Source organism: Anomaloglossus baeobatrachus, chromosome 11 (assembly GCF_048569485.1).
Source record: "Anomaloglossus baeobatrachus isolate aAnoBae1 chromosome 11, aAnoBae1.hap1, whole genome shotgun sequence".
Taxonomy (NCBI): Eukaryota; Metazoa; Chordata; class Amphibia; order Anura; family Aromobatidae; genus Anomaloglossus; species Anomaloglossus baeobatrachus.
This window is the reverse complement of record NC_134363.1, coordinates 22117882-22123837: the sequence shown is the minus strand read 5'-3', so window position 1 is coordinate 22123837 and position 5956 is coordinate 22117882. Positions and strand designations below refer to the sequence as shown.

Sequence of the window (5956 nt, the reverse complement as noted above, 5' to 3'; positions counted from 1 at the left end):
TCCATCAGATGCAGATAGAGACGTGTGATGCATCACTGCATAGAACACATTTCTTCCAAAGTCCGGTGGTGTAAGCTTTACACTGCTACATCCAATGCTGAGCATTGTACTTGGTGATGTACGGCTCAGCATTGTGCTTAGTGATGTACGGCTCGGCATTGTTCTTGATGAGTCCCGGAACGAGGTAGAACAGAAAAGGCTCCTCCCAAATGACCTAACCCCCGAAGGATACCGACAGCAGGACAACCAACACATGCCGTGAGAGCTGGGAGTCGGAAGCGAGAAGATCCCGTCAAGAGGAGAAGGGTAGCAGAGCCGTAGTCAGAGTGCAAACCAGGGTCAGAAGCCAGGGAGACAAGTATAAAGGAGGAAGCGGTGCAAGGACAACAAGTGGAGAGAGGAGAGGGAGACCGGGAAGTCAAACAAGGATGGACAGACAAAGGTAAGGGAAGGAATATTGGGTAGCGGGAGACCAAGAAGACAAACAGGGCAGGACGGACAGAGGTCAGGGGACAGAGTACTGGGTAGCGGGACAAGATCTGACAAACTCATGGAGACCAGGAACTAGTAATGATGGCGTTCCAAAGGAAACCACTGCAAGATAAACACCGCGCGAGTCCTGAAACGAGGCAGACCAGAATAGGCTCCTCCCAAATAGATCTAACCCCCAAAGGATACCGACAGCAGGACTACCAACGCATACCGTGGCTCTGCATGAGGAGAACGAAGAGTGAGTCATGACGAAAAGTTCCTGTTTCTCTTACCTCACTTTTCTTTATCCTTATCTTGTGATATTCGTTGATGGCATTTTTCACTTACAAATTTTTCAAAAATTTTCTAAATGGTTCAAGAATTTTGTCCAAAATTAAAGAAATGTCTTTATAAGTCAAAAAAAATTCTCTACAATTGCACAATTTGGGCAAAAAAATCAAGTGTACGGTGGGTGAACTAGAATATATTTTGAATCACCCGAAAACATCTGGTGAAGCTCATATCAAAAAAAAAGAAAAATAAGTGAAGAAATATAAAAAATACTTAAAAAAATCGCAAATAAAAAAAGAATAAGGCAAAAAACACCAAAAAAATGGACGATAAAAAGACATAAATGGAATGATGAATTGGGTGGTGGTCCTTAGTGTTCCAATAGGGTAACTGTAAATATTGTGACTTCTCGTGACTTGCGCCGCTAACTGTCCTACTACCTAGCGGTTTGTCCTCGGATCAATCTCGGTTCCTAATGAGTCACAGGGACGTGATGCAGCCCATTTACCCTCGGCGCTTTTCTCCAATACTACGGGTTTACGACAGTGATATGGCGGTTTTCTATGGCTCACATTGGAGTTCTTGATCTTTGAGTATTGGCATCTCCGTGCAATAATGTATCATTGATAATCACGCGCATTCCTTCATCGCTTCACTGACTACATCTGTGAATTGATCTCCCTCCTCGGCAGGATAATGACCAGTTCCACCAGATGAAGGTTGTCCTGGAAAGTCTTCGATGACACGTCAATAAATTCTGCTCATCCATTCCCCCCCCCTCCCCTCCAACGATAGACAACTATGGGATGAAGTGGAACAAGCCATTGGGGGGTAGAGATTTACTGCCAATCAATTACCGATACCTATGGGAATTATGGGCAGTATTACGGCCAAGGTCTTACTTTCCAACGAACTCTACTCCATTGCAGACTCATATGTTAAGTCTACAAGGGTTATCCATCTATTTTTCATTTTGTATTTGGGGCCAAAAACTTTTTTGCGGATTGAGTTCCATTAAAAACTTTGTTTGCCTTCCATAGCTTCTTTGTTGTGTTTCTAGCTAAAAAAATTGTTTATTCCCTCTGTTCTCGTCTTTTTTGCTTCTTTAACATCCACCATACGATTCCAAAGATATGGTCCTTTTTTTTTATTTAGTGCTCCATTTTACATTTCTTTTGTTTTCTTTTTTTTCTCCACTTTTTTTTAAGAAGGGGCATGGCTCATATGGTAATTCTGCAAATCAATAAGTCTAAGTACAAAATACCAAAGGTATTCCTCGAGGGATACATTTCTAAACAAATGATCCTCGGGGATTGAGGATGCAGGTATTTCCGTCCTTCCCAGTAGAGGACACTGTGTTCATTAACAAATGGGAAGAAGTCTGCTCAAACAGCTCTCTGAAGCTCATGGAGCTATTGGTTGGATTCAACACCAAGACCCTTGAGGAGGTAGAGAAGGAGTTGGACACTTCTTATCTGGAGTTAAAAACGATATCCTCGGCTGAGGAGATTGCAGCCTTTGATACTTTGATGGCTACCAGTTCCGAAGAATGGGAGAAAACAATTAGGGAGACTCACTCCAAAAAAATCGCACGAGATATGGCAGATTACCAGCAACTGAAGGTTTACCGATGGCGTAAGTCAGCACCACGATTTGTTCGTGGAAGATCTGTGTCGGTGTCTACAACGTCATCTGTGGGTGAGGCTTCGGATCAATCTATGTCCCCCATGACCACAAGATTTGGGGCTAAAAGAAAAGGAGGCCCAAAGGCAATGGGCAATTATAACAAGAAACCCCCTGTGGTGGTGGGGAACCCAAGTGGCACCCCCAAGGTAATTAATTTATCCCAACATACTTTCTCTGGGCTGGAGAATGCGGTCCTAGCTCGGGGCCTCACCTTTTCTCCTAGTTCACGATTTGATCCTTTTACAGCCGTGAAGGATCTACATATTTTTGCCCGGGCGCTTTTGATGAAGAGGTGGTTTCATGATGACGATCTGCAAAAAGCTTTTCCAACAGAAGCTGAACAATCTGCTCTGCGCATTCTTGAAGAACTATCGGAAGAGCATTCCTCCAGTGCCCTAGGTAAGATTCCTTCACGGCTTCGGGTCAAGTCTAAAAAATTCCCCCCCTTGTCGGCCTGTCCTAATATTGACCTGTTCGTGCAGCTTGTTTCTAGTGAATTTTCTAAATTCCCCACTAATATTCATCATGATAATCTTACACGGGAAGAGAGGAGCTGCATTGACAGGATCAAAAAACTGGACGATATTGTTATTAAACCGGCCGACAAGGGCGGGAACATTGTGGTGTGGCCCTGTGCACTATACGAAAAGGAGGCATTCAGGCAGCTGAGAGTGAGTAGTTGTTACCAACGTCTCACATTCAACCCTCTCAGCAAGTATATGAAGGAGTTGGATCTTTTGCTGAAGGAGGCTTTGGATGGTGGGATTATAGAGAGGGGGGTTGTTGATTCTCTGACTGTTGTTGAGCCTAAGGTACCGACACTGTATCTTCTACCGAAAGTGCACAAGGATGTGAATATGCCACCCGGGAGACCTATAGTATCAGGGGTGGGCAATTTTTTGGAGAAAGTATGTATTTATATTGATTCTATATTGAAATCCCTAGTGGAATCTCTCCCCTCGTATACACGGGATACGAGTAGCTTTCTCCAAAAGATTGACTCTCTGCATGTAGGTGAAGGTTCCCTGATGGTCTCTTGCGATGTCGAATCACTCTATACGAGCATTCGACATCGCGACGGACTACGGGCAACCTTATATTATCTGTCCATGACCAGCATGTCCGGAGCAGAGAGGGATTTCGTCGTGAGCCTTTTGAGTTTTGCTCTAACACATAATTTTTTCTTTTTTGGGGGGTCCCTGTACCTACAGCTCCAGGGTACAGCGATGGGGGCGGCATTTGCGCCCTCATACGCTAATTTATTCCTGGGGCTGTGGGAAAGGGACCTCTTCCTGTCAGATACGTTGTCGTCGGTGGACCGCATCCCTTTTTGGACGCGGTACATCGACAACATCTTTTTTATCTGGCAGGGAGATGCCCATGATCTTGATTTGTTTATTCAGAGGTTAAATACTAATGACATCAATTTAAAGCTGACTCATAGGTTCAGTGACGTTTCCCTCGAGTTTCTGGACGTGCTGGTCATACGGGACAATTCTGGCCAGTTACATACTGACCTTTATCGTAAGGACACTGCCGTTAATTCGGTTTTACACGCTACATCTGCCCACCCCGCCCATGTCATACGTGCGGTTCCCGTGGGGCAATTCCTCCGTCTGCGACGGATCTGTTCTTCGGACTCTGTCTTTGAATTGAGGGCTCTGGAACTTAAAGACAGGTTCCGCAAACGTGGATATAGTAATAGGTCTATTAAAAAGGCCTATAACAGAGCCAGGAATTCCCCACGGGTTGAAGTATTGTATGGCAATCAAATCAAGAAAACCTCAAAGAATGTGAGAATGATTACCCAGTATCACTCACATTGGGGTAGGATGATTGATGTGATGTCCCATTTTTGGTCTATCCTTACTGTCGATCCCATTCTAAAGAACTATTTGCCTGATAGACCATTGGTTGCGGCTCGTAAGGCCAAGAATCTGAGGGATATATTGACTTCAAGTCACTATGATAAGAGAGACAAAAAAGATGGGAGTGTCCTTCCTTTTCTACAGCTTTCCACTCCCCTCCGGGGGTCCAGATTCGGTTGCTCACCGTGTGGTTCGTGCGTCGCGTGCCCTAATATAGACACAGCTACCGACTTTACATCGTCGGATGGGAAAGTTTTTCCCATTAGGAGAAAAATCAACTGCCTGTCTAAGGCTGTCGTGTATTATGCTATTTGTCCCTGTCCGCTCGTCTATGTCGGCCTAACTACACGGGCCCTTAAGGTCCGTGTAAGAGAGCATGTGCGGGATATCCAGGCCGCAATGGATGCAGTGGACATTGAGGGTCTTAAGACGATACCCAGGCATTTCAAGAGACATCATGGCTGTGATCATACTCTATTACGGGTACGAGGGATCGACCAGATTACGACAAATGTTCGAGGGGGCAATATCAGTCGACTCCTCGCACAGCGGGAAACAGAATGGATATGGACCTTGAAGACCATACAGCCCAATGGGCTGAATGAGTGTTTAAGTTTTGTGTCCTTTTTGTAATAGTATATATTAATACACTTTTTGATTATTGCCGCCCTCTCTGGACCTCCGTTTAGTGGATGTGTGATATAGAATCCGATTCACATGTATTTGACATACCTTGTCCCATGTATTCTGCTTTGCACCATATTGGTCTTGATTTTAATTGCTTTTAATTTCTTTTAGTTATACTCACCTATATCGCATCCTGATTTCGATGTTTATCATATATGGAACTTGTGAGGTCCACTTCCTTTGGAATTCGTTTGAAGATTCTATGGAGTTCATCTGCTGTATACGAACGCACAATTGTTATATATTTAGGGAAAACTGCGTAATATCACATGTCTTGTTTGATTAAATGCATGATGTGTTATGTATGGGTCCCTAGTGGGCCTTTTAAATATGTGTAACATCCCTCGCGGTACCAGTGCGCGCGGGTATTTGGCCATGTTTGCGCTGTGCGGCCGCCGGCGCGTCCTTTTGGGCTACTCTTGTGGTAACTTTGTTACCCTTGAGTGTGGCCTGGACGTGCCCGCTGTGGTTCGGCGCCTCCTGGACATTCATCCGCGCGCCATTGTGGTTAACCGCGGGAGGATGGTGTTATGTACTTTGTCGTTGTACTGCATTTCTTCTCCTTAGATGTTCTCCTGGTGGAAATATATCCCTGTTTTTATTATTGTGGGGTTTAATGTTGTGAACACATATTGGACACGTTTGGACAGATTTAGGGTGATCGTGGCATATTTAGATATGTTTTGATGCCATGGTTGCTTGAGATAAGGTTGTTTATACTTGCCAGTTTTTTGTTCTTGTGAGCGACATTTATACGTTTTGATGGCAGTAATACGACTTTCATTGCCTCTTGTTTTGTGATCTGGCATCAAGTGGGGTATGATCATAGTGACTATATATTCTGGTACGCTTGTAGACACAGGGTTACTATTTTTGGGACACGTATGCCCCACTCAGACCTGTTGGCCGCATACCCCTGATTTATGTGTTATTATAGTGGTGAGGTGATGTTC

At 44.4% G+C, this 5956-nt stretch overlaps 1 long non-coding RNA gene across 1 annotated transcript; it reads left to right on the top strand.

Annotated features, from left to right (window-relative positions):
• Positions 1-2525: 2525 nt before the first annotated feature.
• LOC142255995 (uncharacterized) lies at positions 2526-5257 on the top strand. The gene is made up of 3 exons (XR_012727466.1): positions 2526-2594; positions 2695-2847; positions 5115-5257. It is a non-coding gene; the product is annotated as an uncharacterized LOC142255995 (long non-coding RNA).
• The last annotated feature ends 699 nt before the right edge of the window (positions 5258-5956 follow it).